Source organism: Macaca mulatta, chromosome 6 (assembly GCF_049350105.2).
Source record: "Macaca mulatta isolate MMU2019108-1 chromosome 6, T2T-MMU8v2.0, whole genome shotgun sequence".
Classification (NCBI taxonomy): Eukaryota; Metazoa; Chordata; class Mammalia; order Primates; family Cercopithecidae; genus Macaca; species Macaca mulatta.
The window spans coordinates 62,375,976-62,402,082 of NC_133411.1; the positions used below are offsets into that span (position 1 = coordinate 62,375,976).

At 42.4% G+C, this 26,107-nt stretch overlaps 1 long non-coding RNA gene across 1 annotated transcript; it reads right to left on the reverse strand.

Annotated features, from left to right (window-relative positions):
• Positions 1 to 5,599: 5,599 nt before the first annotated feature.
• On the reverse strand, positions 5,600 to 23,653 carry LOC144341416 (uncharacterized). Its single transcript, XR_013418335.1, has 3 exons — positions 23,309 to 23,653; positions 18,075 to 18,145; positions 5,600 to 6,383 (listed from the first exon to the last, which is right to left on the reverse strand). It is a non-coding gene; the product is annotated as an uncharacterized LOC144341416 (long non-coding RNA).
• Positions 23,654 to 26,107: the final 2,454 nt, after the last annotated feature.

Here is a 26,107-nt window from a genome sequence, read left to right on the forward strand (position 1 = left end):
GAACTTTCAGCTGTGTTTTAAAACTGACAATCTTTATATATATATATATATATATATATATATATATATATATATGACAGTATATTGGGTTGAGTTGTGTCCCCCCACAGAAATATATCCAAGTCCTAACCCTCAGTACCTGTAAATGTGGCTTTACTTAAAAACAGGGCCTTTGCCGATGAAAGCAATTTAAGATGAGGGTGTACTGGAATAGGGTGGGCCCTAATCTGATGACTGGTATCCTTATAAGAAGAGGGAAATGTGGACACAGACGCGCTGGAAGAGCGCCATGTGATGAGGAAGATGAACATTAGAGTCACACATCTACAAGGCAAGAGACACTAAGGATTCCTGGCAACACCAGAAGGTGGGCAGAGCCAAGGAGGACCCTCCCCTAGAGCCTTCAGAGGTAGCGTGGCCCTGTTGACTACCTAATTTTAGACTTTTAGCCTCCAAAACTATACCAGTATGTGTATGTGTTGTTTTCAGCTGCCTTAAGTTTGTGGCAAATACTTTGTTAAGGCAGCCCGAGGAGGCAAACACGGTTTTCCATATGTGCCTAGGTCTGCACCATCATTCCATAAGTGCACAGTATCCATTGAATGCTTAACATCATGTATTTAATCAATTTTAAATAGGCCTAAGACATGTAACCCAATAATTAGCATGAGCTTATATTCTATGCAATTAAGCATATGGCTCATAATCTGTCTCATAGACTTCCTTTGTTTCCTCCAGAGAGCCTAGCACAGTTACGGAGTTAGCTTCAGCAAAGATCAAGTAACTTGTCACCACCAGCAAAAGAGTATCAGAACACACAAAGACTGATCCCCTACAGCTCCTACGAGCATTAACTTAAAGGATTTCTAATATTAAGGATTTAAAGAGAGTCTTGGCTCTTCGGGAAACCTGGTTGGTTAGGTGACATAGAACAGTTAAAAACTTTAAAAGAGCGATTCAGTAAGGCTTTAAGTATTTTTAAATGGAAGAGATTATAGCACAAAAAGGTTAAAATCCATTGTACTTTACAGATGTAATGCTTTCAGTTCTCCAGCCACAAAAGAAGTATTAAACACTCAAGCCTCTTGCCAAGTGTTAAGAAATGAGTCAGAAATGTAATGCTGGCAGAGGACCATGGACACATACCCTATGCCTTATAGGCCTTGCACCCCTCAGTCCCTTTCTGCTGTCCCTTTATGATTTCTGGGTTGGAGGAGGCCTCCTGTGTTTTTTTTTCTCAAGTTCAATTTTCTGTTTTCTTTCCTTGGCCCCATTTGTGACTTCCTCTACGCAGAAGGGCAGACATGGGCACACGGGGAAAGGAGCCAGGGCGCCCCTCCCAGTCTCTTAGGAGGGGAAAGGAGCAGCGGCGAGGCTGTCTGTTCTGTAAGTTATGAGGCTGAAAGCCTTCCAGGCTTGTTAGGTTTTTTTCTTCTAGAGTCCATGAATCTTCTAAAGCAGTGCTTGTAGGAAGAATAAAGCCTGTTCTAATTCTAAGATGCTTGGCAGTGTTTTTGCTATCTTCAAGGGATCTTTACCTGCTCTGGACACAACTGTCTAGAGACTGAAGTGCAGTAAGAATTGTTCTCTGAAGTCTTCATTCCAGTTTCAATACCGAGATCCCAAGAAAACCGTACTCCACAAATAGGGGCTCACTGAGGACTGATGGATTGGATTGAGTTGAGATTTTCACATTTTCCAAATACTTGGGAAGTGGTGTCCTTGGGAAATGCCCTTGCAAGAATTTCCCCTTTTCTCTTGGTGTGAATGGAAAGGTATTTCTCACCTGGATGGAGAATTCTTTCTGCCACTCCCTGGGCTGGGTTCTGTGCCTGGAAGGGTAGGGCTTTTCCCTGGGCTCATGATTATGTATGGTCTCAGCCATCTCGGCTCACTGCAGCCTCTACCTCCCAGGTTCAAGTCATTCTCCTGCCTCAGCCTCCTGAGTAGCTGGGATTATAGGCGCCCACCACGCCCAGCTAATTTTTGTATTTTTAGTAGAGATGGGGTTTCAGCATGTTGGCCAGGCTGGTCTCGAACTCCTGACCTCAGGTGATCCACCCACTTTGGCATCCAAAGAGTTGGTATTACAAGCGTGAGACACCATGCCTCGTCATGAGTAGCTGTGGGTTGTTCTAAGTGAGGACTGGATTTTGAGCTGAAGTTCAAACTTTCAAAACTTTGATTCCATCAGTTTCTAGCCATGACACCTTGGCAAGTCATTTATCCTCTCTCAAAGCATTTACTATCAATGAAATGGGAGATGAGAAAACCCGTGTCACAGGAACATGTCATAAGAGTATGAGGATGAGGAACATAGATGTTTCATGAATGCATATCAAAATATCACCTCCAGCCCACCCCCCACCCCCACCCCTCCTCCCACCCCCTGCCCCTCCTCCCACCTCAACTGCTTCAGCAGCTGTTAGGAGAAAATATCAGAAGGGATGAATTCTGGAAAGTACAAATTAAAGCCAGCTCAGGGGAGACTGAGCAGAATCCTAGGTCTAGAGCTTTTGCTTTTGGTAAGGGCTTACTTTAATTCAGGAGAAAACTGAAGCCCAGAGAGAGTTTATGCAACTTGTCCACAGTCACATAGCTGGTTTATGGCAGAGCTAGGATTAGTTTGTCGGTCTCTGTGCTCTTTCAGCCACATCAAGATGAACAACGTAACTCAGGAAGAGGGATGCTAGAGGCTAAAGCAGATGTAGGGAAGGGGTGGGATCCGACACACGCTGAGGTTTGGCCTTCCCCAGGCATGTGCAAACAGAGAGTGGCTGAAGCTCTGGAAAGGACACAAGGAAAGCCAGCAGAGTTCCACACAGTCGTTTCCTTCCACCTAGTTCTGGGTTGTGTGCACAGAAATGGAGGAAGTGGCTATAACACCACATGGTGGTTGTGGGAACGCCCAAGAATTGGGAGGGTCCACAGTGTGAAGAAGTAAACTAAGTCAGATCCAAGCCTGACTCAAAGCAAGAAGAATTCTGCAGATCTGCAAGTTAGGTTGCTCATTATGACACAAAAATGCCCAGTTTGCTCCCAGACTGGCCAGGCCCCACCTCCTTCTCATCTGCAATTATAACGCTTCAAGGTGGGAGGCTTGTCCTAGAGCTGTGGAAGATTCCAGGCAAATCAACGCACTACCTCTGGATGTCAGGTGAGCTTCACGAGCACAAGTCTTCAGCCTTGGCCCATTAATCAGGTCTGATGACTTAATTTACTTTGGAAATGAACGTGCCACTTACAATGTGATCCATCACAGACATTTCTACTTCCCAAATTCCAGGGGAATTACCTCTGGAGAACAGAGAAGAATTAAACCTTTTGCTAAACAAAGGTATTCTCCCTTTGTGTAACCAGAGACAGGAGATAGAATCTGAATGTACTTTTACCATCTTCTCTACTGGAGATGCCAATCGTTTTCTCTCTGTCCCCAACACACCTGCCCCTCACAGCCCTTCAGCAGAGGCCCTGTGGCCTTAGTGTCCCCGCCTGCAAGGAAGCCTGGGGTCAGCCCATGATGAGTCCAGCTGCATACTTGGGAATAGGCAGCCACCATCAGATAATTAAAGGTCATGAAGACAGAGGAGCAGAAGCTGCCTTTGTGGGGAGCTGAGCTGCTCTCCTGACAGCCCAGAATCAATTAGTTGTACAGCAGCAGTGAGAGGTCCCACTGCTCCAGGGAGAGATGGTGACCGAGAGACAGCAGGTGAGCTGGTTTCACATGCTTTCCTGTTGTCTGCACGAGGCCAGCTGTACCTCCTGCTCTGGTCTTGCGAGATGTCCCCAGATCCTTAGAATAAATTCCTCTTCACTTCTGTGAGCTTAAGGGATTTCTATCTCTTACAACCACTTTTCTTAATTAAGATACACACTAGGCTCAGTCCTAGGTGGCGGGGAGAGGCAGGAATGTGGAACAACAAGGAGCCACTTCATCCTTTTGAAATAGCCTCCTATGTATTTTGTTCCGTCATACTTAACACCTACACTTATCTAATGTCTGTTTCACTTATTGGGTAGTTTAAGCACTTAACTATCGGCTAATCAGTCCAAGTTTGTTAATCTTTCCTAACTAGGCTGAAAACACCCTGATGTCAAGAACCATCCCATAGGCTGGGTGTGGTAGCATATGCCTGCAATCCCAACACTTTGGGAGGCCAAGCTGGCAGGATCACTTGAGCCCAGGAGTTTCTAGACCAGCCTGGGCAACATGGTGAAACCCTGTCTCTACAAAAAATACAAAAAGTTAGCTGGGCATAGTAGCACACCTATAGTCGTAGCTACTAAGGAGGCTGAGGCAGGAGGATTGCTTGAGTCTAGGAGGTCAAGGCTGCAGTGAGCCAAGATTGCACCACTGCCCTGTAGCCTGGGTGAGACAGCCAGACCCTGTTAAAAAAAAAAAAAAAAAGTAATAATGAGAACCACATCATATATATTTTCTGCAACCCCTAACAGTGCCAGATATATTTTAGCCAATAATTATATTAACTTTTTTGGTTAAATGGCAAAGGATGTAAATATAGAATCATGAGCCAACATGTTGATTTAATAAATGCACATTTCATTTATTCCCTCCTTCATCCATCTATTTATAGAGTCACTGGTTCACTTGGAATTGGAGAGAAGCTAGAACAGTTTGAGGTTTTTGTAGGCACCCAAATATAAGGGGATGTGAGAGTCTAGTACACAGGGATACAGAGAAAAGTACACATGTGAGGCTTTTAGGAGTAAAGTCAACAGCATTCTGTGACTAGAATTATCATAGATTGGAAAGAGAAGCTCATCAAGGATGGGAACAAATCTTACTGGATTCCCAAGAGGGTGGGCATAGCAAGGTCCACAGGAGGGCGGGGCTGGCCTTAGGAATATTGCAAAGTGCATTTTCCTCCTTCTCAAGTTCTCAAGAAACTTTTTCTCTTGAAAAATAAACAATAGTTTCTAAATATAGAAGTTGAACCAAAAATATATATTTTTCTTGGGTACAATATATGCAATGTATGTTTTTGTATTTGCCAGTTGTACCCAATAGTTGCCTATCTGTAATTTTTTTTTAAGTACTGACACATTTAATATGTCCATACAGTCTGGTTTATGTTACACTGGCTGAAGTGCATTAGAGAGAGAGAGAGAAAGAGAGAGAGAGAGAGTGTGTGTGTGTGTGTCTGTGTGTGTGTGTATGTGTGTCTGTCTGTGTGTGTGTGTGTGTGAGAGAGAGAGAGAGAGAGAGAGAAAGAGCAAGAGAGAGAGCTCCCAGTTAAGCACTTACCTGATAGGGACTTTCAAATTTGTCAATAAAATAAAAAGCGTTTACTACAGCTGGCCTTAACAAATACTAGTCTCTGTCATTTCCTCTCACTAAGCTTAGGTTTACAATGGTATTTTATTTATGCATTTATATGATTGCCACATTTAGCAGAATGTCTTGAAAAGTATATTCTTAGGGTACTTTTTAAAAAGCATGAAATTTATTAACTAAGAACGAGGTTTTCTTTCTCTTGCTCTCTCATTTTTTGTGCTTTCTTTTAACATTTTATGGTTCACTTTTATTATTTTAAGGTTCCTAACAGCCAAGAAGTTGTAGCCCTAAGTTACTTTATTCATTCAGTAGCTAGGTGAGACGTGTATCTTCTATTTAGCTAGACTGGGAATTTATTTTCTGGAGTGTGCTAAGATTTCAAGCCAAGTTTTGTATAATCTCCAGGACTCCTTGCAAGAGTGTAAAACTAGATTTGTCTGCAAATGACTAGTGCAGAAAGAGAAAAATGGATCCTCTTGTTCATTTTCTCCTGAAAATATTGATCAAGCCTATATAGTCAGTACCCATCTGTCCAAGACAATCTCTGAGAAGAATAAAGTACAATCTCTGAAGGCAAGGAACTCATAAACAGAGGCACTCCTGCCAGGATGAAAACAGCAGGTTTCTTGGGTAAATTAAAAAATTAATGTTACATGTCATAGTAGTAGACAGCTTAGAAATTTTGACCTTTGCTTTGGGGAAACTTTGCTCATGAGTACTGACTGTCAGAAGTGGCATGAAGCTGGGGTCAGGGGTTCCTCAGAGAAGGGCAATACAGGTGGGCCTCATGGAGGAGGTAGGACTCGAAAAGGATGCTGAGGAAGCATTGGCGTTAGAAGAGCAGAGAGAAGGGGCAAAGGTTAACCCCTGGTCCCAAGGAAGCAGAGGGCCAGTTAAAGAGCCCATCCGCAGGAGATGAGATTGGAGAGGTCTGCTTGGCCAGTTTGTACTGCACCTTTGAATTCTGTGACTGCAGTCTAGTTTGATCCTCTTCCATGTCCTCTCTGTGTCAAGGAGTAACATGAATAGATCCCGAATAAATATAGTTGCATGCCAAGTTATATTTGGGAAGATTCATGTGGTTCCACTGTATGAGAAAGATGAGAGAGAGCAAGAAACTAGAGGCGACAAGTTAGGAAGCAATTGTCTAGGAAAACAATGTGAATTTTAGGAATTTAGATGGGATTGCTATTGCTCTGGGGTTTTAGATTCCAGAACTACACAAGGAGAAAGGATGGTTTGAAAATGTGACTCCTCCAGCAAAAAAGAAAATGATCACATCTAGGTTTCACTTGGGAGGGATGAGGATAGACGTTTGGCGTTCCCATCAGACTTGTCCCTGGTCTCAGCTCTCTCTGTGGGTCTACCCGTGCCTGTTCCCACGTTTCCTCTCCCTTCTTCCCTTGTTCTGGGCACTGGAGCTTCATGTTTACCATCAATCAACAATCAACAAAGAAACACTTCCCTTTAGCGAATGTAGCAAAGACTAACAAGGCTTGCTGGAAGCTGATTAGTTCTGGGGTTTCTTGTCCAGATGGAGCCTCCCTCAAATCATCCTCTTTATCAAAGTCCTCCACGTGGGTGGTGCTGGTTTTATTGAACCTAATCTCCGTTCAGTAAATTGTTGCAATGTAGTAAGCAAAACAATCGATTGTCAATGCCAGTTTAGATCTGAAGTTACTAAGCCCTCTGTTTTAGGGGACAAACCCAGAATCAGAGACAACTGCACCCCTCCCCAGCTGGGATTTGCTCACCAGACTGAGCTTGGGGGATTCACGTCAGCCCTTTGCAGAGTTTCATCTGGGATATGAGTGCCAAGAAAGCCACTGTGTTCAGATTGTCCATGAGAATTTGCCTCTATACCCTGGCAAGGCCTGGGAACAGAGCCTCCCTAGAAACAAGAAGTGGAGAACTTCGGAGAAAAACTGACTTCATGGCTAAAACTCTGTTTTCCTTTGAAGGATTCTGGTCATTTTGTTAGAAATTAAGAGAGAAAAACAGATTATGGTTGGCTAGTATAGGCCTCTGCCACCGGGCATCTTGATCTTTTTTCCTCTATTATATTTCTTGAAATATCTCAGATGGTAGCAGATGCCTGTATCCTAAACTGAAATTATTTGTCTCTGGGCCAGAATACTCTTAGGAAATCCTAAGACATCCCATGAGCATTGACTAGAAAACTCATGATGCAATGTTAGAAACTTTCAGTTGTAACATGTTTTTAAATGTTGTGTTTATATCTTTTTCTTTCCTAAATGTAGAATCTGTTTAGGCTGGGTGTGGTGGCTCATGCCTGTAACCCCAGCACTTTGGCAGGCTAAGCTGTGAGGATTGCTTGAGCCTAGGAGTTCAAGACGAGCCTGAGCAACACAGCACACCGAGACCTCTGTTCTAAAAAAAAAAAAATTATCCAGGCATGGTGGTGTGTGCACTTGTAATCTCAGCTATTTGGGAGGCTGAGACTGAAGGATCACTTGAGCTCAAGACTTCAAGGCTGCAGTGAGCTATGATCAAGCCACTGTACTCCAGCCTGGGCAACAGAGTGAGACCTTGTCTCAAAAAGAAAAATAAATTGGAATCTGTTCAGAATTGAAAAAAGAAAAGTTAAACACATAACTTAGCAACATTGACTTTAAAAGAAACCAACCAACCATGATAGCTGGTTTTGGGGAGAGGGTTAGTAAGTGTGTTAAATCAAATCCCACCCATTCTTGGGTGTTTGGTTTAGGTTGCTTCTTCTTTATGAAACCTTCCCTGAGTCAGTATAGCCCATAATCACCTCTTCTCTGGGCTACTGTAAAAGTGACAGTACTATACAATTTAGTACTTCGTTGGAAATGGCCTTGTATTATTCATCATTGTATGTGCTGTTCCTGTTTCCCCAACCAGATGGTAAGGTATCTTAGAAAGCATGGATCCTGCTAGACTTTATATGTTTGTTTGTTTAAGATTGGGTCTTACTATGTTTCCCAGGCTGGCCTTGAACTCCTTGGATCAAGCAGCCCTCCCACCTCAGCCTCCTAAAGTGCTGGGATTACAGGTGTGAGCCACTGTGCCTGGCCTTGCTAGACTTCTTACTTCCTAAAAGCGAGCTTCCTTCTGAAAACATTGTATTTGACTGAATGAAAACATTGAGCATGGAAGTTGGGCTCATTTCAGATCTGGCTCTGGGTCTTCCCTTCACTACAGGAAGAGCTCAGACTCAGCATGACCCAGGCCTTGCTATGTGGAGAAGCTGTGTCATGATAAAGTCAGTCACTTGTTATTGACAGCTACGAGTGGCAGCGGACATTCTGGTTAGGAACAAAGGCCTTGGGGTCAGCAAACCTGGGCCCAGATTTTACTTCTCCCACATATTAGTTGTGTGGCACTGGACAAGTTATTTTACCAATGCTTAGCTTCCTTATGTATAAAATGGAGATCAGAATAGTGCCTACCACTTAGCATGTTTTTGAGAAATAAAATAAGTTATGTAGAACCATATGCCCCACTTCCCCAGCTGGGTATGTAAGTAATATAATATTCCTAGATTAGGAAATTTCATAATCCTGTTTCTTCCTTGTGGACTCCCTTCCGGGGTCCAGCCTGGATACCCAGAAGCACTTATTCAGTCTCAAGGGTCAGTCCTAGATCTTCTCACCCTGCTGGGTGTTCCAGGCTCCCCAGATGCCTTCGGCTGTAATCACATTGCTGCCAGAGGCTGATGGTGCTGCTAAACCTACGGCAGCTTGGCGAGCCACAGCAGAGCCCTTGCCACCGTCCATGCTGCCGTGGCTCTTCAGGTCAGCAGGGAGGCTGTTTCTGGGTTGCCAGTGTATAGCTTTTTTTTTGAGACAGAGTCTTGCTCTGTTGCCCAGGCTGGAGTGCAGTGGCACAATCTCGGCTCATTGTAACCTCCGCTTCCTGGGTTCAAGCAATTATTCTGCCTTAGCCTCACAAGTAGCTGGAACTACAGGCATGTGCCACCACACCTGTTTAATTTTTTATATTTTAGTAGAGATGGGTTTCACCATGTTGCAGGCCGGTCTCAAACTCCTGAGCTCAGTCAATCTGCCTGCCTCAGCCTCCCAAAGTGCTAGAGTTACAGGTGTGAGCCACCATGCCCAGGCACCAGTGTGTAGCTTTTTAATAGAACTTCCCGCGGCTGCTTGGGTTTACTTTGGGTCAAGAGCAATAATAAATTCATATATTACCCCCAATGTGCTTGTGGAGAATAATGGGGAGGACACTTCAGCTATAAGTGTGATCCGGCCTAAGGTAAAAACGTTTCAATCAGGTCTTTGTGCAGGTGGAGTGTGGCTTTGTTGTTTGAAAAGATTAATAATGACAGGCCAGCTTTCTATGCACTGAAGGCCTATGGAGGATGGCTCTGAACACACAAAAAAAATATGAACAACAACAACAACAACAACAATTTGTCTCTATCTTGCTTAAATGCAGCTAGGGGAATAATTATAGATTGCATGGCATTTAGGCACAATGTTTCTTTTCCTTAAGATTGGGGTTTGTGTGTGTGTTGCAATCCTTGACCACCAGAAGAATGAGGAGGCACAGCTTTGCCTCACACAGATGGCTGGTCTTGGAAAAAGACCAGACCTGGAGTACCAACACCTCTTCTGGGCTATCTTCTGGGAATGCCTCAGTGTTATCCTAGACTGAATCTCCTGAACAGACGGGCCGTGCTGGTTGGCCAACACACGTCTTTTAACTACGTGGCCAAAGTCTTTGCCACTCACTCTGTGGTTAAAACGTAAACAGAAGGTCAAAAGCTAGGATCACAGGCCAGGCATGGTGGCTCATGCCTGTAATCCCAGCACTTTGGGAGGCTAAGGCAGGAGGATCATTTGAGTCTAGGAGTTTGAGACCAGCTGGGGCAACATGGTGAGATCCCATCTCTACAATAAATTTTTAAGTCACCCTGGCCTAGTGGCATGCACCTGTAGTCCGCACTACTCAGGAGGCTGAGGTGGGAAGATTGCTTGAGCTTGGGAGTTCGAGGCTGCAGTGAGTTGTTACCACGCCCCTGCACTCCAGCCTGGGTGACAGAGTGAGACTCTGTCTTGAAAAGAAAAAAAAAAAAGTAATATCACAATGTACATATCCTGACAAACTCCCTGCTTTCTGCTTAGGAAGACTGAGGAGGAATTGGCAACACAGAATCATGCAGCAGCAAGAATCCATGGTTGTACTTATAAAGCAGCCTTTTGAATTAGGGGGGTGGGGTGGGTTGAGAGTCACAGAGGCCTGGTTCCAGCCTGCTGGTCTTCTGTCACACTGACTTCTGTGATCCTGAATGAAGAGACATGGGTCTTCCCCGAGTTAGATGACCAGTGTGAGTGATTTGCTGGGCCCGGTTTATGTGGATTGGTAGGATAGAGTCAGAGTGAGATCAAATTGTACAGTAAGGTGGTGATTGTAGCAGAAACATAAACAAAGAGCCCTGGCTGATGAAGAGCCTTCCAACAGAGGTGGCTTAAATACTCCTTCCCCAGCAACACTATCTACAGGACAGAGTAACACACAGCAGTATGTTTCCACAGGCCAAGGGAAGTCTAACCCCTATGGATAGAAGATGGGTTTTTCCTAAAGGCAAACCTTCCTAAGGGAAAAATGGAGAAGAATGACCCTCAAGACAGGAAGCAGAATTAGGGATTGGGTGTGAATTATGTAAATTTTGTTTCCCTTTCCCTTGGACTCTGGAAATGGCCCAATTTAGTGCCAGGTTTTAAGTTTTTGTCCTGTGTGTTATATCCTCTAGTCACCCCAAGTCCTTCACTAGTGACTATTTACATCTGCAGCCTGGCGTGATGATGCTGTGGGGAAATGAGGGACAGAGCAGAGCTGGCCATGGGGGCTATATTTGTCCATTTTCTGCTGCTATAACAGAATACCACACAGTAGGTAATTGGTAAAAAAAAAATGTTGATTTGGTTCATAGTTTCTAGAGGCTGGAAAGTCCAAGAACATGGCACTGGCATCTGACAAGGATCACCCCATGGCAGAGGGGCAGAAGGAATATGAGTGTGCAAGACACGGATTAAATCAAGCTAAACTCATAGTTTTATGAAAACCTCACTTCTGTGATAACTAACCCATTAATAACAGCATTAATCCATTCATGAGTGCAGAGCCCTTATGGCCTAATCACTTCTTAAAAGTCCCACCTCTGAATACCATCACAATAGCAATTGAATTTCAACATGAGTTTTAGAGAAGACATTCAGACCATAGTAGGATCATAGCTTGCTCCATGTCACCCTGCTATGAAGCCAGCAGCAAAGTCAGGGCAAGCCAAGGATGGAAGGAGCCCATGATACAGAGGAGCATGGCCTGACTCATGAACAGGCATTTGTATATAAGTATAGATATGTCTCACAAATACAGCAGAGGAAGGAACCCTTGCTGGGGAAAGAGGTGAGCACTCTGTAAGGTTAATGGGAATTTGTTTCCTTTTTTTTTTTTTTTTCTGAGCAGCCCCTCTTTTAGGAAGGAAGTCTATTATTCCCAACTCCTGATGGCAGACTTAAAGCCTCACAGGTCTGAATAGATATTCCCCTTGGATATTCAACTTTTGGGGAACAGCCAGCTCAACAGTGAACCTCTAATCTCATGGTGAATTATTTAAATCTGAGAATCAATTCAAGTCTTATTTTGAGTACCCTAGTCCATCCAATATCTTTTAATAATTTTGAATCTCAAAAAAAGAAGGAAATTGTCCTTATGTAAAAGTTGGTATGTAAACAAGTGGTTATAAACAGGTTGGTATGTAAACAAGTGGTTGGTCTATAAACAAGTGGTTATTTATATACTATTGAATACTATATACATCAACAGTATATAAATAATAGTCCTGGCCAAGGCAAAGACATAATCTGTTGCTGTCTTCTGCTGGAAAAGAGAATTGCTCTTACCAGAATTAAGGACTGTGCTCCCAAGGTGAATTAATATTTTTACCCCTATAGACTAAAAACTGTCAATAACTTCCAAAAGCAAAAAACAAAACAAAACCAAAAAACCCCTTAATGTCCTTTCTGTCCGTGGTGCCCAATTACTTGCACCTGCACACGGCGTGAACTCATTGTTGGTGCTGCCAGTGTTCCAACCCCTTCTACCGAACCCTGCAATGCCCTCAGAGCCTGCTGCTCTTCTTTAGTTCACCTGGCAATTAATATTATGATGTTGAAAACACCACCATTCATTAAGAGTGGAGGAGTACAGCACCATTGCTTCCAATGCCAATGGTCTGTGGTAGAGACTACAAGTGGTCCACCTATTTCCATTCTTTCACTTTTGTGCACAGTAACAAAATCCCCAATATTTTTTAAGGCACGTGGCCATCGAGGGTACAGTGTGACTGTCTGTGCTTTCCTTGCAGTTAGATGTGGGCATAAGATGACATTCTGGCCAATGGGTTGTGAACAAATGTGATGAGGCCATCTGCCAGGTTGTGTCCATGAGAGGAAAGTGTATACCCCCTTTGCCCTTTCTCCTTTCATAGGAGGACAAGTTGCAGAAGAACCCAATCTTCTAGGGAAGCCGAGCAGCCAAGTCAAGGAAATCTGGGTTTCTGACACCAGTACCCAATGGCAGAAGTTCCCAGACACTCTCGTTTCATAGCATAGTGTCACCATAATTTTTTCACATTGACCCTAGGCCAAAAGTATGCCTAAAAATTCTGTTTTTAGGCAGTTGTATCCGAGCAATTTACTATGTCCTAACAACTTAGAAGTCATTTAAAAAAATTAGTTCAAATACATTGAAAGAAAAAATACTCTCATTTTTATTCTTTTTTTTTCTCTTACTTTTTTTTTTTTTTTTTTTTTTGAGACGGAGTCTCGCACTTTCACCCAGGCCGGAGTGCAGTGGCGCGATTTTGGCTCACTACAAGCTCTGCCTCCTGGGTTCACGCCATTCTCCTGCCTCAGCCTCCCGAGTAGCTGGGACTACAGGTGCCCGCCACCACGCCCGGCCAATTTTTTTGTATTTTTAGTAGAGACGGGGTTGCACTGTGTTAGCCAGGATGGTCTCGATCTCCTGACCTCGTGATCCGCCCACCTCGCCCCCACAAAGTGCTGGAATTACAGGCATGAGCCACAGCACCCGGCGCTTATTCCTATTCTTAAATAACCACAGTCACTTACTAGTGGGATGCGTGCACCTGTTGAGCACTGCACAACTCTCAAACCTTGGGATCACATTGGGTAATAGTACTACCATTTACTTGTATTTTATCAGACGAACCACTGAAAACCCAGCTTTGCAAAGGTATGATATCATCAAAGAGAATGTAACAAGATCTAAAGTTTGAACTCCAAATTACCTCAAGCTAGTAGTCTGACAAATGTCAAGGTATCACTGAATTATCTTTGAATAAGAAAAATTTACCATGGTATCATGTGGTACCTGGGTGCATAGTTTGGGAACCATGTCTGTGAAGCAACTATACTAGCTCTGGACTGTTTATATAAGAGGAAAATAAACCTACTGTCTTCAAACCACTATGATTTCAGAGCTTTAAGAGCACACTAATCTTATCTAATATAAGGTTTAAACTATTAAGACAAAAATGAAAATATGATTAGGCAGTTTAACTTGAAATTTGCACATATACATAGACACCCCCAACCACCTGCCCTGCGGTTGCCTTCTGTTCCCCTAGGCCAATCCTCTAAGTTGCATCCATTTTCCTCTCATTTCCTTCCTTCTGCCTGGTAATTTGTTCCATTTCACTAGCTGCTGCTCTCAGGGCAGCGATGCCTGTGGCCTTTCCCTTCCAGAGACCCCTGTGTCTCTGCCCAAGCTGTGCCTTGTTGAAGGGGCTGTAGTTGCTTGTGTGGCAAACCCTGAGGCGCGAGGGCCAGCTTTTCTCCCTCACCACACATATGCCTTCTTAAGGGAAAAAATTCCATTCCCCTTCAGGGAGCAATTAAAGAAGTGGGGTACAAAGCAAAGCTTTTGGTTGCATGATAGGTCGAGTCCTCTAAACCACGTAAGAGGTATATTTCAAAATGAAGAAATAATTTGAAGTACAAAGAATTAGTCAGGTATGAAAATCATTTAACCTTCGGCAAGTACCTAAAGCCAGGCTCTATGGGGGTGCCCAACAGGCCGTGAGCTTGGAAGAGAAGTCATTTCCTTCCCAAAGTTGACCTTTGAAAGTGAAGATGTTGCTCTAATATTACTTCTACTGGCCAGAGGGGGAAACGCCCAGTCAATGGATTCTACAAAACTAGAGGAAACCAGAGCCCTGTGATACTGATTCCCTTCTAACTCCTACAGAGAAGTTTTCTCTCCACGTCTTGGCAAGATCATGGCTCACTGCAGCCTTGACTTCCTGAGCTCAAGCAATTCTCCCACCTCAGCCTCCTGAGTAGCTGGGACTACAGGCACACACCACCATGACCAGCTGATTTTTAAAAATCTTTGTAGAGATGTGTATTTACCATGTTGCTCAGACTAGTCTCAAACTCCTAGCCTGAAGCCCTCCACCTGCCTGGACGTCGCACAGTGCTGGTATTATAGGTGTGAGCCACTGCACCCAGCCCTGTCCAAGTCTTAAGGCCAACTGTGGCCACTTTCCTCTTGCGGTAAAGTAGACCTGGTCTCTTCCAGTTGACTTCTTCCAACATGTTTGAGTAGTTAGACATTCAAATGAGATAGCAATCCGTTCCCTCTGATGCTGGCTAGTAAGGCCAAAAGGGGTATTTCCAATGCTCTCAGATGTGTCAGCTTCTGTGAGGAGTTAAGCCCAGCAGAGGGTGTTGGATTTATGTGGTTCTAGAGGGAGGGCATTTCTAGTAACTGAAATAGTTGAGAATCCTACTCTGAATCACTTCCCTAAGCCCCTTTTGTTTTAGTGCCATTCTTTGTTAAAGCCTAAGTCAGATTATTGGTTTCTTTTGAGCAGAGACTGCAACAGATCAGACCTCTCTCCCGAAGCCAGATCCATGTGATCATTGCCTTTGATCTGACAGCTACTGACAGGAGTAGAGCTAGTGCAGGTGATGTGGTTTTCACCCTGGTCAGTGACCCCCTGCTTATACCTGACTAGCTCTCCCCAACCCTCAGCCCCAATCTTTGGTCTTTATTCCAAAAATGCAAACCTATGTAAATATCCAAATAAGCAGACATTAAACAGGAAGGAAAATACACTTTTGAAAAAAAAGTATGATGACATGTTTCAAACCCAAGCCCTTTTTTCTTAGACAATCCCCTGCTTTGGCATCCTGTCCACATGGCTAGCGTGTAATTCATTGCTTGCTTACTGGTCTCCCTTCCTCCCTAGATCCTGAGCTCCTTGAAGGCAGGAAGCATGGCACAGTTATCTCCCGTCTGATGTTCGTCACTTGGTGCATGATCAGTAAATGTTCATTTGACATGAGTTCTCCCCTCACTGGCATGGCTTAATGAAAGCTAAAGAAATAGAGTAAAGTAAGTGAAGTTCAACTCAGCCTCCCTGTCCCCCCTCACATCTTTTTTCTTCCTTCCCCTGATGTCCTCATCTCTCTCCCTGTCTCAGAAGCGCTGTCAGCTTCCATAGTTCATTACACCCTCAACCTCCTGGGTTCAAGCAATTTTCCCACCTCAACCCCCAGAGTAGCTGGGACTACAGGCCTGCTTTACCTCTCCTGGCTAATTTTTAAATTGTATTTTTATATTTTTGTAGCAATGGGGTCTTGCTATATTGCCCAAGCTCGTCTCAAACCCCTTGGCTCAAACAATCCTCCTGCCTTGGCCTCCCAAAGTGCTGGGATTACAGGTATGAGCCACGGTGCTCAGCCTGTCCTGGACCTTTGGCTGCCAAGTGCTGAGCACAGAGCCATGCAAGGGAAGGTGGGCAGGAAAGCTTGCACCATTTGTCAGTGGCACTGTGAGCACTCAAAAATGATGTCCGCCTTTGACTACTGTGGTAGATGTCACTAATATTCTCCTTTACCTCCTAGTACACAGAGAAATATCTTTTCTGCCCTTTTAAAGTTAGATGTAACCATGTGACTTGCACTGGCACAAGAATTAAGAGCTGGTATGCGAATTTCCACACTTTCCCCCAGTCACAGTTGTCAGAGCAGTGCATACAAGTGTGTTTTTAGACAGAGGTGCCACAAGAGTGAAGAATCCTGGATCATTGAGCTGTCACCTGAGGAGAGTCACCCAGACCCCCAATGAGCTTTGCATGTGGAAGAAATAAATATTTGTTGTTTTAAGCCACTATGAGTTTTGGAGATTGTTTGTTTCTAACAAATATCTTGGCCTATCCTGGCTGATATAACTACCTTCTATACTTTGCTTTACTCTGTCCATATTTCAATTGTTTGTTAATAACAAGGTGCCCTGTGAAAGCAAAAGTCAGGCTAGTGACTCTTATGGTCTTTAACAAACGTGATGGCAACGTATTACTTTCAAAATTGTTGAAAAGGCTTCACTTGGGAAATGTGCCAAGGGGAGCTATTGCTTTCCTTCATCTGCCCCTTTACTATGGTGACCTGGGACACTTCATGTGGGATCTGCCAATTTTGGCCTCCACAACTCCAGAATCAACCTTCCCTTCTTTTCCTCATCTCATCTGAGCTGCCTCCACCTCACCACATTCTTCTCAGATGGGTGTTACAGAGGTGCCAGGAATTCATCTAGAAGTGACTAACTCCTAGCACTTGTGAAATCAAAGCCCATGGACAACAAACTGCTCTCCGTTTGTGGACACATGGCTTCCCTGAATGTGCAAGACAGATCTAATTCTTAATGGTTGCCTGGCATTGATTAGCTCTGGACCCACGGACACTTTCACTGGTAAAATTACTGAGATGATGATCATGAAGCTTAATAAACAAGACATGACTAAGTTAACTTGTGGTTAGTCAACAATTCAATCCAAGGACACTGACACTGTCTCCCACAATTGGCTTGACTCTAACAGGGCAATGCATTAATAACACAGGGAGACTGAGCTTTGCCTTTGGATGAATGTTCTATACTTGCCAACATAGGAGAGCAGTGGATTTTCAACGTAAGAAGATAATGACTTGGGTTTGTTCTCATTTCTGCCTCATACTGAGTCCTTACCCTAAAAAAAATCACAATTCTTTTTTTGTTTTTGAGATGGAGTCTCACTTTGTAATCCAGGCTGGAGTGCAGCGGAGCAATCTCAGCTCACTGCAACCTCCACCTCCCAGGTTCAAGAGATTCTTATGCCTCAGCCTCCCAAGTAGCTGGGATTATAGGTGTGTGCCACCACAACAGACTAATTTTTGTATTTTTAGTAGAGATGGGGTTTCATCATGTTGGCCAGGCTGGTCTCAAACCCCTGACCTCAAGTGATCCACCTGTCTCAGCCTCCCTAAGTACTGAGATTACAGGCATAAGCCACCATGCCTGGCCCCACAATATATTCCTGATAGTCAGCTGCTCTATGAAAAAAATTCTAAGGGATCTACCTTCAGGAATATAGGTAGTAAGTGAAAGTTGCAATTTTCTCTGGAAGGTATTTTAATCACATACATTTTAATTTACATTAAATCATTAATATATTTTTCTGTAATTCACTGTATAAGAAATCTTTCCTTCAGAACCTAATGGGACTCAGAAGTAAAAATAAAAATAAAAAATCTTTCTTGACCAATCCTGGAGATTGGAGTGGGGAGCAACTACAACAAGTTAAGAATAGAGTCTGGGCCTTAGCAAATTGGCAGATATACCATGTTCATAGATAGGAAGATTGAAGATTGAATATTAAGACATTAATTCTCCACAAAACAATCTATAGATCCAACTCATTACCTACCAAAATCTCAGCAGTGTTTTTTGTAGAAATTGATGATCATGTTCTAAAATGTATGTGAAAATGCAAAGAACCTAGAAGAGCCAAAACAAATATGAGAAGGCTGAACAAACTTGAAACACTTATATCACCCGATTTCAAAACTTAAAGCTACAGTAATCCACAGAGTGTGGAGTTGGTGAAAGGAAAGACATATAGACCACTGAAAAAATTATTCTTAACCTGGGCCCATTCATATATTGTTAATTGATTTTGACAGAGGTGCTAAGGTAATTCCATAGGGAAGGTATAGTCCTCTCAACATATGGGGTAGAAACAATTGGATATCTACATAGGAAAAAAAATGAATTCCAGTCTTCATCTATAATGCAAAACTCAACTTGAAATGGATCATAGACCTAATGAAGAGTTAAAACTATAAAATTTAAAGAAAAGATATGAAATCCTTGTGATCTTTGGTAGGCAAAGATTTCCTAGAGAGGCAACAGAGGCATGAGCCATAAAACAGATACATTGCCATAAAAGAGCCATAAAAATAAATAAGCAAATTGTTTCATGTTCATACAAAGGAACACTAGTCAGCATCACCAAGGAATAAACTACTGATAACATGCAACAATATGGTAATCTCAAAAGTGCAATACTAAGTGAAAGATGCCAAATGCAAAATATTACATGCTTTATTATTTCATTTATATGAAATTTTAGAAAAAGCAAAACTTTAGTGTTAGAAAGCAGTTCAGTCTTTGCATGGAGCCAGGGCAAGCATCTAACTGTAGAGGGACATAAGGAAACTTTTGGAAAATGTGCCTTGTGGTGCTGATTGCGCGACCATATGCATTTGTCAAAACTCATGAGACTGTACCCTTACGGGCAGAAAAGAGTTAACACAGCCAATCTGAGGCTGCTATTCTTAGGAAGTCCTGCTTACAAGGTTGGCTCTTGGCTGGTGTCTGGGAACTTGGATTTTTGGAGTCTTCTCGCTGTTCCCTAACTTACGAAGATGGTTTGCTGTGTCTAGACTGTTTATGCAAATAATGTGCTTTATGCTAAACATCTGCTTTCCTTCTGGAAGTTCTGGAATTTTAGTACATGTTAGGCAAAGGTGCCTATGTAAGTAGCCCCCAGTTAAAACCTCGAGACTGAGTCTTTAATGGGCTCTCTGGGGAGAAAATTCACACAAATTGTATTTTAAAAATACATTTCAACTTTTATTTTAGATTCAGGCGTATTACATGATGCTGAGTTTTGGGGTATGATTGATCCTATCACCCAGGTAGTGAGCACAATACTCTATAGTTTTTAACTCTTACCCTTCTCCTTCCCTCCCCTTCTAGTAATCCCTAGTGTCTATTGTTGCCATCTTTATGTCCATGAATATCCATTGTTTAGCTCCCTCTTATAAATGAGCACATACAGTATTTGGTTTTCTGTTCTTGCATTAATTCACTTAGGATAATGACCTCCAGATGCATCTATGTTGCTGCAAAGGGCATTATTTCATTCTTTATGTTTGTGTAGTATTCTGTGGTGTATATATATACTACATTTTCTTTATTTAATCCACTGTTGATGGGCACCTAGGTTGATTCCATGTCTTTGCTATTATGCATAATGCTACAATGAACATACAAAAATATGTGTCTTTTTTTTATTAAACAATTTGTTTTCTTTTGGGTATATACCCAGTAATGGGATTGCTAGGTTGAATGGTATCACTGCTTTAATTTAATTAATTAATTTTTATTTTTTTTGAGATGGAGTCTCGCTCTGTCACTCAGGCTAGAGTGCATTGGCACAGTCTTGGCTCACTGCAACCTCTGCCGCCTAGGTTCAAGAGATTCTCCTGCCTCAGTCTGCTGAACAGCTGGGACTACAGGCATGTGCCACCATGCCCAGCTAATTTTTTGTATTTTTAGTAGAGACGGGGTTTCACCATATTGGCCAGGCTGATCTCCAACTCCTGACCTCGTGATCCACCCGCCTTGGCCTCCCAAAGTGCTGGGATTATAGGTGTGAGCCACCGTGCCTGGCCTGCTTTACGTTCTTTTAGAAATCTCCAAACTACTTTCCACAGTGGCTAAACTAATTTATATTCCCACTGACAGTGTATAACTTTCCCTTCTCTCTGCAGCCTCACCAGCATCTGTTGTTTTTTTGACTTTTTAATAATAACCATTCCAACTGGACACACGTTGTATTGGTGTCTTAGGACTGCTGTAACAAATTGTCACAAACTAGGTGGCTTAAAACAGATTTATTCTCTCATAATTTTGGAGGCCAAAAGTCTAAAAGAAAGATATTGGTAGGACTGAACTCCCTCCAGAGGCTTTAGGAGAGATTCCATTCCTTGTTTCTTCCAACTTCTGGTGGTTTCCCAGGCATGTGACTACATCATTCCAATCTCTGTCTCCATAGTCACATTTCTTCCTCCTTTTCTCTGTGCCTGTCTCTCCCCTGTGTTTCATTTATAAGGAAAGCCTTGGGATCCCTCTGGCCCTTTCCTCCCTCCCAAATCTCTTCTTGGCTACTAGGCTGCCCTTGTGGTCAGAGTGGGTGTCAACCACCCGCTGGAAATACCTCTGATCTCCAGAGTCCCTTGTCATTTCCAGGTAATGACTCTCTCCAACAGCATTGCTACTGGAGAGAACCATTCCAGAGTCTTGGTCTTCCCCTTTTAAAATGCAAATGCCTGTGAAAAATAGGATAAAATTATGTGTAAAGTATAAGGCTTTTCTTATGATGTAGTCCTATTTGGAAAAGGAATTGTATAATATAACACAAATGAGGTTATGGTGGTGTCCTCTCATCTGAGGGCCAGCACTATAGCTCTCCCTACCATCTCTACCAAAACAGACTCTTTGGGAATAATGAGAGAATCCTGATGGAAGAAAAGGCGTCTAGGAGAGGCTGAGGCTTTTAAGCTGAGGCTTTTAAAAAGGCCTTCATCTACATTGGGCATTTGTTCAGAGCTCGCCTGCTTTGCTAATGTCGTTGCTGCATGCCCACTTTGGGACAAGAAGGAAAGGGCTCTTCTCCAATACATCAACTAAATGATTAATAAATGAAGAAGTGAAGTTCATACTCATTGTTAGCTCTGGTACCATAGCAGCAGAGGGCATCTGTAGCAGAATGTTCCACTTTAGGGGTTAGATGCCTAGATTCTATGATGTTCCACAGCCACCAACTGGCTGTTCTGTACCCTTAGCAAGTCACATTCTGCTTATATCTCAATTTTCTTATCTGTCCATGATACAGATAGCACCTACTCTATCCTTTCTGTAAATTTTTCAGCATTGCAGCCATCAGAATGAGGGAACCTGTAGTAAGAATGGATGTGCCCCTTTCCCCTCCCTTTCCTACATTGGTTCCCTGGGCAGTGTGTACTTGGGTATAGGTGAGTATCTGGGACTGGTGACCAGAGAGGTCTCTCGACCAAGGTGCAGATGAGTAGATCAAAAAAGCATGTACTGACACAAAGTGGAAGCTAGATAAAGAGTCAAAATACAGTGGTGTGTTGTATTCAAGAGACCTATCTCACATGCAAGGGCACACAATGACTCAAAAGGATGAAAGAAAATTTACCAAGCAAATGGGAAACAGAAAAAAGCAGGGGTTGCAATCCTAGTTTTTGACAAAATAGACTTTAAATCAACAAAGATCAAAAAAGACAAAGAAGGGCATTACATATTGGTAAAGGGGAGCTAACTCTCCTAAATATATATGCACCCAATACAGGAGCACACAGATTCGTAAAACAAGTTCTTAGAGACCTACAAAGAACCTTAGACTCCCATACAATAATAGTGGGAGACTTTAACACTCCACTATCAATATTAGATAGAACATCAAGACAGAAAATTAACAAAGATATTCAGGACTTGAACTCAGCTCTGGACCAAGTTGACCTGATAGATATCTACAGATCTTTCCACCCCGGAAGAACAGAATATACATGCTTCTTGGTACCACATGGCACTTACTCTAAAATTGATCACATAATTAGAAGTAAATCACTCCTCAGCAAATGCAAAAGAACTGGAATCACAGCAGTCTCTCAGACCACAGTACAATCAAATTAGAACTCAAAAGTAAAAACCTCACTCAAAATCACACAACCACATGAAACTTTAACAGCCTGCTCCTGAATGACTCCTGGGTAAAACATGAAATTAAGGTGGAAATTAAGTTCTTTGAAACCAATGAAAACAAAGAAAATGTACCAGAATCTCTGGGATGCAGCTAAAGCAGTGTTAAGAGAGAAATTTATAGCACTAAATGCTCACATCAAAAAACTAGAAAGATCTTAAATCTACACCCTAGCACCACAACAAAAATAAACTAGAGAACAAAGAGCAGACAAACCCCAAAGCTAGCAGAAGACAAGAAAAATCCAAGATCAGAGCAGAACTGAAGGATATAGAGACACAAGAAAACCCTTCAAAAAAAATCAACGAATTCAGGAGCTTGTTTTTTGAAAAAATTCATAAGATACATGGACCACTAGCTAGACTAATAAAGAAGAAAAAAGAGAAGAATCAAATAGACACAATAAAAAACAATAGAGGTATCAGCATGGATCCCACAGAAATACAACCATCTGAGAATAAACAGTCTTATGCAAATAAACTAGGAAACCTAGAAGAAATGGATAAATTCCTAGACACATACACCCTCCCAAGACTGAATTGGGAAGAAGTTGAATCCCTGGAGACCAATAACAAGTTCCAAAATCGAGGCAGTAATAAATAGCCCACCAACCAAAAAAAGCCCAGGACCAGATGGATTTACAGCTGAGTTCTACCAGAAATGCAAAGAGGAGCTGATACCATTTCTTCTGAAATTATTCCAAACAGTCAAAAAGGAGGGACTCCTCCCTAACTCATTCTGTGAGGCCAGGCCTGATACCAAAACCCGTCAGAGATACAACAAGAAAAGAAAACTTCAGGCCAATATCCCTGATGAACATCGATGTAAAAAATTCTCAATTAAAATACTGGCAAACCGAATCCAGCAGCACATCAAGGAGCTTATCCACCACGATCAAGTTAGCTTTATTCCTGGGATGCAAGGCTGGTTCACCATAAGCAAATCAATACATGTAATCCATCACATAAACAGATCTAAAGACAAAAACCACATGATTATCTCAATAGACACATAAAGGCCTTTGATAAAATTCAACGTCCCTTTTTGTTAAAAAAAACTCTCAATCAACTCTCATTGAAGGAACATACCTCAAACTAATAGGAGCCATTTATGACAAACCCACAGCTGGAAACAGTCCCCTTGAAAACTGGCACGAGACAAGCATGACCTCTCTCACCACTCCTATTCAACTTAGTATTGGAAGTTCTGGCCAGGGCAATCAGGCAAAAGAAAGAAATAAAGGGCATTCAAATATGAAGGGAGGAAGTGAAAATGTCTTTGTTTGCAGATGACACGATACTATATTTGGAAAACCCCATTGTCTCAGCCCCAAAACTTCTTAAGCTGATAAGCAACTTCAGCAAAGTCTCAGAACAAAAAATCAATATACAGAAGTCATAAGTATTCTTATACACCAACAACAGGCAAGCAGAGAGCCAAATTGTGAGTGAACTCCCATTCACAATTGCTACAAAGAGAATTGTATCTCTGTCAGGTTTTGGTATCAGGACAATGCTGGCCTCATAGAATGAGTTACAGAGGAGTCCCTCCTTTTCAATTCACAGTTGCTACAAAGAGAGTAAAATACCTAGGAATACAGTTAACAAGGGAAGTGAAGGACCTCTTCAAGGAGAACTACAAACCACTGCTCAAGGAAGCCAAAGAGGACACAAACTAATGATAAAATATTCCATGCTCATGGATAGGAAGAATCCATATCATGAAAATGGCCATACTACCCAAAATAATTTTTAGATTCAATGCTATTCCCATTAAACTACCACTGACATTCTTCACAGAATTATAAAAAAACTATTTTAAAATTTATACAGAACCAAAAAGGAGCCCATATAGCCAAGTCAATCCTAAACAAAAAGAACAAAGCTGGAGGCATCACCCTACCAGACTTCATTCAAACTACACTATAAGTCTGCAATAGCCCAAACAGCATGGTACTGGTGCAAAAACACACATAGACCGATGAAATAGAATAGAGAACTCAGAAATAAGATCACACATCTGCAACCATCCGATCTTCAACAAACTTGACAAAAACAAGCAATGGGGAAAGGATTTCCTATTCAATAAATGGCGGTGGGATAACTGGCTATCCATTTGCAGAAAATTGAAACTGGACCACTTCCTCACACCTTATACAAAAATTAACTCAAGATGGATTAAAGACTTAAATGTAAAACCCAAAACTATAAAAACTCCATTCAGGACATAGGCATGGGCAAAGATTTCATGATAAAATCACCAAAAGCAATTGCAACAAAAGCAAAAATTGACAAATGGTATCTAATTAAACTAAAGAACTTCTGCACAGTAAAAGAAACTCAGAGTGAACAGGCAACCAACAGAGTGGGAGAAAATCTTCACAGTCTATCCATCCAACAAAGGTCTAATATCCAGTGTCTACAAGGAACTCAAATTTACAAGAAAAAACAAACAACCTCATTAAAAGATGGGCAAAGGACATGAACAGACACTTTTCAAAAGAGGAATTCATGCAGCCAACAAACATATGAAAAAAAGCTCAACATCACTGATCATTAGAGAAATGCAAATCAAAACCACAATGAGATACCATCTCATGCCAGTCAGAATGGCCACTATTAAAAAGTCAAGAAACAACAGATGCTGCCAAGGTTGCGGAGAAATAGGGACACTTGTTGGTGGGAATGTAAATTATTTCAACCATTGTGGAAGATGGTATGGCAATTCCTCAAAGAGCTAGAACCAGAAATATCATTTGACCCAGCAATCCCATTGCTGGGTATATACCAAAGGGAATATAAATCTTTCTATTACAAAGATACATGCACACGTATGTTCATTGCAGCACTATTCACAATAGCAAGGACATGGAATCAACCCAAATGCCCATCAGTGATAAACTGGATAAAGAAAATGTGGTATATATACACCATGGAATACTGTGCAGCCATAAAATGAATGAGATAATGTCCTTTGTAGGGACATGGATGAAACCGGAAGCCATTATCCTTAGCAAACTAACACAGGAACAGAAAACCAAAGACCACATGTTCTTACTTGTAAGTGGGAGCTGAACGATGGGATCGCATGGACACAGAGAAGGGAACAACACACACTGGGGCCTGTTGCGGGGGGTGGGGTGGAGGGAGGGAGAGTATTAGGAAGGATGGCTAGTGGATGTTGGGCTTAATACCTAGGTGATGGGTTGATACGTGCAGTAAACCACCATGGCACATGTTTATCTACGTAACAAACCTGCACATCCTGTACATGTACCCCAGAACTAAAAATGATTAAAAAAGATGAACTATGGAGACTTTGTTGTCCATCAATCATCCGTCCATTTATCCTTTCCTCCCTCCATCCCTCCGTCCATCCCTCCCTTCCTCCCTTCCTCCCTCTGTCTGTCCATCTGTCCATCCATCCATCCATCCATCAATCCATGTAGTGATGTGCTGGAACACCTCTTCCCAACTCTGTATCCAATAATGGCTTGAAATTGGCCATGGTGGTAGTATAAATATCCTGAAAATCAAGTTGGCAAACATCACAAATCATGGCCTTTTTTGTAGATCCAGTTGTTAATCCTTCACTAGCATGCCACTGATTCTATCTATCCATCTCTTTTATCTAACCATTTATCTATGCATTCATGGGACTCATATGAATTGGCTACCCAGGATGTACCAGGCACTCTGAGGCCCTTTGTATCTCTACTCTGAGCCTGAATGTTTGCTAGACTCTAACAGTGAGAGAGCATGAGGAGAGTCTTTGTTTTACTGCTTGCTTTGGTACATCCTGGGAAGAATTTCTGTCCCCACGATTACACCAGACACTACGTGAGGCCTGAGGCAGGGAGCAGCCTAGCATGTGTGGATGAGCCAACT